This window comes from Podarcis muralis, chromosome 6 (assembly GCF_964188315.1).
Source record: "Podarcis muralis chromosome 6, rPodMur119.hap1.1, whole genome shotgun sequence".
NCBI classification, from domain to species: Eukaryota; Metazoa; Chordata; class Lepidosauria; order Squamata; family Lacertidae; genus Podarcis; species Podarcis muralis.
In genome coordinates this window covers 56537392-56544936 of record NC_135660.1, presented here as the reverse complement: position 1 = coordinate 56544936, position 7545 = coordinate 56537392, and positions in this window count along the sequence as shown.

The window sequence follows — 7545 nt, the reverse complement described above, 5'->3', positions numbered from 1 at the left end:
GTAAATTTGCAGGTTTTGGACATTCATTTTTCATTCTTCCCCTCGCATTGGCTTAAAACAAGCAAGTTTTCACTGCTGGTTATTCTGATTGTGGCTTTGCGTAGATAATCTCTATGAAATAAAGATGTTTTGCTTTACCATTGCCACTTCCTCTTGGCCAGAGATTTGCCGATCTGCCTCTTCTACCCTTTAGCATTCACTCCTCTTGAATTGTAGCAGAAGTGTGTAGAGCCAGTGAGTTGAACAGAAATATAGGTGTTCCTCTGGAATAATCATACATGGGCTGAAATGCAGCCCTCCGCCTTCGTTAAATCATGGTTCTACGAGGTAAGTGCTCTCTATGGACTGGGGAGAAAAAGGCAAAGAAAAAACAGTCAGGGCTGGAAGCATACATTGAGGGCTGTGAAAGGCTTTTACATCATGAAAATAAAAACTGCATCAGTGGGGTTTGGGAGAATCCTGATGATGCTACACTACGAGTTGCAGTGGTGTTGTGGTAAATTCTGAAGCACAAGCCCTCTTTATGACAATTCTCATAGCCACATTCCTTCCAAGGGACTTCCGGCTGTTGCTATTTACAGGGGGTGGTGGTGGTGGTGGATTCAATTAGGCGCCCGATGAAAACATTTCTCTTCAACCAAGACTTTGGTTGATTAAAATTGTATGGCATTTTATTGGTTCATTTTTGTTTTACTGTGTATTTGGTCTTTTCATTTTGCATTTTTATGTTGTGAACAGCCCTGTGATATTTGGATGAATGGTGGTATACAAATTTAATAAATAGTAAGTGAAATCGTCATCCTCATCAACTTCCACCTTATATCTGAAAGAATGTCTCTTACTTTTCCTAATTGCAAAGTCTTTGATCAGATCCTGAAAACTAATCTTTACATAATGCATTTCCTTCTATGCTTGGCAGAGATAAGGATTCCAGCCTGCCTTGTTGCATAGTTGTTCTGTTGGGATTTTTAATATAACGGTACTTCAGCTGAGAAAATGAACACTTGGTGGAGCAATTTGTGGCCATCAATGTTAAAAATCCAGCAATAGAAAATTTCTGTGGTGTTCTACTTCCCTTGATGCCCTAAGCACATGCTTATTTTGCTTAATGGTTAATCCAACCTTGCACACCATACATTTAAAGCACTCTTATACCAGTTTAACCATCATAACTTCCCCCAAAGAATCCTGGGAAGTTTACTTTGTTAAGTGTGTTGGGAACTGTAGCTCTGTGAGGAATCTCCTAACAACTCTCAGAACCCTCAACAAACTACAGTCCCCACAATTCTTTGGGGGAAGTAATGGCAATTAAGAGTGGTATCAGAGTGCTTTAAATGTATGGTGCGGATGTGACCAGGAATAAGCACAGAATAATCCACACTTCATGCTTTAAAGTACACTGTTATCTTGTCTGTTCAATCACTCACCGTCTTTGTTGTTGTCATCTAGAAAAGTACACAATAAGAATTGCATTTCTTGGATCACACTTCCCAGCTCTGATAAATTATACATTTATGTTATGATTGGATGGAAGCCCAGAAGCCTTAAATTACCCACTTGTAAAGCAATTCTCCTGGCAACCTTGTCTCACAGTGATCAGTGTGGATTCTGTACCTCCCATTCCTGCCTGAGCACACAAAGAAATATCCATCCACAAAGAGTCAAGTGTCTGTATTAATAGAAATGTTCCTTGCTGTCTGTCGATTGGTGATGGTGTACATTGTTATGCACTCCCCGCTTCCCCAAGCAGGGAGAAGTTCCAGAGGCAGCACTACCAGGTCTAGTTTGCTTTGGATAATAGAGCACAAGAGACTTAATGGTGTCTTTGTAATAACTGCTTTGTTTACAAATATACAAGCAGAGCATAGTGAAATCAAATAGACTTCTATAAGTAGACAGCGCAGCCTGTGTCAGATTCCCAGAGAGCAGCAGTGATAGGCAGCTCCAAAGTTGCATCTCCATTTTAACAATATCCAGCTCATTTCTCCTCTCCCTCGGTTTTCTAAAAGGGTAAATGCAGCCCCAAAAGGTGAACCCTTTTCTGAAAGGGTAAATGCAGCATCAGAAGGTGAACCCTTTTCACACACACCATTTTCCAAATCTAATTCCCCCCTTCCTGGAGCAGCTATTTTCCCTCAGGGCAAAACATACAGGTTCCCACAAGGCAAATAGCAGTAGTGACAGCTCTGAGACTGCTTTAAAAGTCTTCTCCCAGTGCCATAGCTTTGAATAAAATCTTCCCCAGCTAGCTGCATTTGCTGCCACTGCCCCCCGCCACCGCCCTGTAAAAACAGCTACTAAGTTATAGTCACAGACCTCTTGCTATCATGTCTCATTTGTTCCTCAGTCTCTTCTAAACAGCAAACTGTTACTTCTTTCTCACACAAATGCCCACTGGACCACTTAGAATCATAGAATCATAGAGTTGGAATAGACCACAAGGGCCTTCGAGTCCAACCCCCTGCCAAGCAGGAACCACCATCAGAGCACTCCTGACATATGGTTGTCAAGCCTCTGCTTAAAGACCTCCAAAAAAGGAGACTCCACCACACTCTTTAGCGGCAAATTCCACTGTCAAACAGCTCTTACTGTCAGGAAGTCCCCATCTCTGCAGGTGAATTGCCCGTTCAGGAGAGCAGTCAGGCTCACTGAGGGATCAGGAACACTTTACTGTCAAATACTCTTAACTATGCATTCTTAGTGATCGAACAGCAAACTCACAACAGTATGTCAGCTGGGATTGGGAAGGGAGGCAGGGTAGAAAGAAAGTTAGGAGATAAAAAAAAGTAGGGATGTGAGAAGTAATTATTTTCTATTCCACCCTGTATTTGTCCCATGCAGCGCTGTTTCTGTACCACTGCAGTTCGTCTTTCACCAAAACCTATATTATTGGTCTCACTGTCCACTGCAGCAAAATCCAAAACTTATGTAATTTGTATAATTGTGTAAGATATGTAACTTGTAAGTATGTTATTCTACCCCATTCATTTTAATGCAAAGACAATCCAATGCAAAGGTAGGGTGGTGTAGTCAGATATTGTTTGCAGACCAAAATCTGATCGTATTTGCTGCACTGATTTCTGTTCTGGACAGAGGTGTAGTGGCCTGGGTTCACAAGGGGTGGGTTGTCAAAGATGCATTACTATTTCTGCAACAGGGTCCCAGTCTCCAGCATCCTAGAGCTACCCAGTAGGGGAGCTTTTTAGTCACTGAGAAGTCTTCCCATCCTTTGTGTGGATTGCATCCAATCAGAATGAAAGAAGTTGAGTCAGCCACTGAGGATTTGCTCCTAGGGCCACTCTGGAGAAGGTGTTGTTGTTCTGGGTACTCTAAAGCTAAGCATTTAGGAACACTGAAAGCACAATGTGTTTCAGTTTCATAAGAATGGCATATAAGTTCTCTTACGTACCATGGAACTTCAAGGAAAACACAACACAAGTCCCTCTGAAATAAGGCATTCGAGCACTCCAAAGCATTTGCCCATGTATGTGCACAGAAAATAACTGATCTAGCTGAAAGTCAACACATGGAGATCTGCAGTGAATGCTGCAATGCATCCCTAATTATTATTATTGTATAATCTTGGAGCATGGCAGTGTGTGGCTGTGAGTGGCATAACTGCAACTTCACTTGAATTTGCCACTACACTACTGGTTCCAGATATGAAATAAATTAGTGAACACAGGCAATTTCCGCTCCTGTTTGCATTTTAGCCAGAATTCTCTGGCATCCCTCTTTGGAAGACAGTATTTTATTTGTATAGTTATTACTCTACATAGGAATCAGTTTTATTTTGTATTAATCTTGTTTGTTCTTAGGCGTTTCCCCTGCTGATTTAAGGATCTTTAAGTAGTTTTGATGAGCCCATTCAAAACATTGCACATTGATTTCAAAACTGACTGATGGCAGAGTAGAATAGCAAAGTATAAGACATGTGTGAAAACTGCCTGAAGAAAATTTAAACAAGGTGTTACGCCAGTTCATCAGAAACCCTGGGGTATGTAGGAGTATACTATTGGATAATGATATGCCATTTAGATGTCACATAAGGAACAGCTAAGGCTAAAAGGAAAGTATTGGGATTTGTTTTAAACCAAAAAAGAAGTGTGTCTGAGCTCTGTGTGTTCACTTTGTCTTACAGGATGGAACTGCCTTGTATGAAGGCAATCTTGGTAGAGATGTGGCTGGAGGGGGAAGAATAATCCCCTTCTCTCTCTGCATGCTATAGTACCATTAAAATTCAAATAACAGAATGCACAAATAGTAAAACTAAACTAACAAAACCACCTTAGTCTTCAGGTGTTTTCAAAGGAAAATGCACAAATAACTTGGAGATGTTCTGTCCAAACATGCTGGGTATGTTCAGAGCAGACCCATTGAAATAAATGAACTTAAGTCCATTGGCTTAGTTGGATATCATCCAATGTAACCTGGAAACATTCGTGCAAAATATGGGCTGGCTCATTTGTCAAAACGTTTCTCAGGCTGGTTTACGTGATTGGATGTAACTTTATAAAATACAGAATACAGAATAAAATACTTGGAGAGAGACTCCTGTAGTACCTAGAAGCAGGTCTTTATAAACCTAGTCCATAATCTTTATTCCACACCTACCTCCCAGGATGAACTTATCAACAGTGCACAGCCCAGCATACGTGTATCTGCTGATCAAAGAGCAAGACGCTTCCTTCCAGCTTAATTGTGAATTTAAAGCCATTCATTAGTAAGTCTCTGTAGCATTGCAGGAGTGGGGGGAAATAGGTATTTTTTTAAAAAAATACATGTACCAGAAATGGGAGAGTTTTGCTGGCTTTCTGTTATAATTCAGATTTCAGCCCTATATTTAAATAGACAAAATTTAGGCTGTATCCAGGAAGTAGGGTGGTTCAGATATCCTGATCAACATCGGTTTCGTTTCTTGAAAGCCTCAGGGTAACTGTGTTAAGCCAACCTGGCTGTGGCTGATGGGAGTTGTAGTCAAAATATCTGAAAGGCACCAGGTTGAAAAGGCTGGTATAAATCATACCAGTGCACATGGGAGAATACTGAACAAAGCCACATGCAACACACTGCACAGCACCTCATTTTCAGGACACTTCTTCCTTCGCTTCTTTCTAGAACACCAAATTAGAGTAGAAAATGTACGTGTGGAGATTGTCATAGAATAATGTGTTGATGGGACAACTCAGGGGATCTGAGATGAGGCTGGATAAAATGGAGATGGTGCTGAGATGAGGTGCTGAGATGAGGCAGGATAAAAACATTGTGTCCAAGATTCAGCATGTCCCTTTGGCTGAATACCCCTTACATGGGAGTAAAGCCCTTATTATTTTATTTTGCCTACTGATTTTCTACCAAAATAGCTGAAGGTCATTCTTTACCCTGTTTGATGTCCAGTGGTACAGCTTCATGCTCTGGCACTGGGGGCGGAGAGCAGGCAGGGGCAGGGCTAGCGTGTGTCCTGGGGGCGTGGTGCACCGCCTGCAGGGGGGGGGGACACGTTTTGGGGTGGGGCGTGCGTTCTGGGGGTGGGGCGTGCCGCCTGTGGGGACGGAGAGCCCAGCACGGGTGGGAGGGCAGCCACGATGGAACCCCACCGGGATCGCGCTGCCGGGGGCGGCGCGCTCCCCCGCCCCCCTCTTCCTCCACCAGTGTTGATGTCATGTGATGAATTTCAGTTTCGTTTACCATTGACTGTAGTTTTCTTTCAAACATGGCAACACATAATTATCTCTATAAAGTTTGAGCAGTCTCAGGAAAGGCTTATCCTAAGGCCTGAAGTTTATATTACTGGGTAAATATTTTTTGTTGAGAAACTCCTAAAGAAATTGGCTGAATAAGCCTTTGTATCATTTAGTACATAATTAGTAGCTAAAACACACACAGTAACCTTGTGAGTGGCGGTCCTATGCAGAATTAACATAGCTTTACTCTGTAGGATATAGTAATCTTCACACTTTAACATTATTTCTGCCTCGTTTCCTTCTCTTTGCTATTAACTTTAGCACCCAGGATTCAAACCCCTGGGCTTTTATATCCCATCCGTTCCACCCCTCCATGCTAAAACCTAATGGGTTTTCTGTTTCCCCATGGAAGATGTTGAACAGATCCTCATTTTTCCATAATCAAAGATGGAGTTGCCACCACCCCACTTAAATAACATTAAATTCAGTGTTACCAGCTGTTCAGCAATGAGACCCTTTGTTACTAAAAAAAAAAAAAAAAGCAATTTGAAAGAATTTTGTAGAAAGCCTCTGGTAATTATAAAAGTTTATCATCTCACCATTATGAGGTTCTAAAATGCTTATGAGAAAAACTGCACCACATTCCTGGTTTTCTACCAATTTCAGTTTTGGGAAAAATAATTTAATAGGCTGAGAGCAATTATAACTAAAAAACATCTATATTGCACATAATTATTATCAGCCTTATTGTTCTCACTGTCCAGCCATCTGAGTTCCATTCCCAATCTGCCCACAGGCATCATGTGTGCAATTAATAAATCGTCTTCATCTTCTCCACACATATATACACTAATTCTCAAATATGTAATTTTAGCTGAGTGATGTTCAGGGAATTTTACAAAAGGCAAGGATATCATTAAACTAACGTACATTATTTCTGCGTTACAATTTGCATGCAAAGCCTTTATTTCTTATCTCTTCTTTATTTAGTTTTTTGCGATGTGTAATTCAGTCAAGGTTATAATCCTTACTGAATGCCTGCCTGGCAATGAACTGTCAGCAGAGATTCATTTCTGTTGTGGGCTACAGGAATCTGTGGTAATTTAAAGAATAGAATAAATACAAGGGAAGAAGGGACAGTTTTATCAGATGAGCTATGCACCTGGCTCTGGTTTAGAACTTATAATCATCTTATAAGCTACCAAATGAGTCAGATCCATTGGTCCATCTAGTTCAATATTGTATTTATGGACAGGCAACAAGATTTCAGACAAGAGATGATTCCCAGCACTATGTGGAGATGCCAGGGCCAGGGGTTGGACCTGGGACCATCTGCCTGATGTTCTACCACACTTTACTCATAATAAAGAACATGAATGCCAAAGTATAAACAGTTAAAAACAAAACACAATATCCCAGGTGGAAAATGTCACGCTGGTAGGCCTTCAAGCCACTGGTAGAGTTCCAAAGCTGGGGGGCCACCATGGAGAAAGTGTTCTCCTTCATGCCTGCCTGTTGAAGATTTTAACAAGAACATCATTATCTAAGATGGTTTATCACCAATAGTCAATTTGATTATCATATGCCTTGCATGAAATGGTGGCAGATCACAGGATGCATTTTTTGCATGATGTGTGTGTGTGTGTGTGTGTGTGTGTGTGTGTGTGTGTGTAGATATGAATATGTCAAATACAGATAGTAAAGATAGTAAAAAAAAAAACCAAAAACTTGCCAGCCAGCAATTATGTCTTTTTATTTGTGACTATGCATAAGTATGGCTGTAGTAATTTAAAATTATTCTGGGTTCAGTAATCCTTTCTCTTCTAGCTCTAATCTACAGCAGCACACCAGCAACATAAAA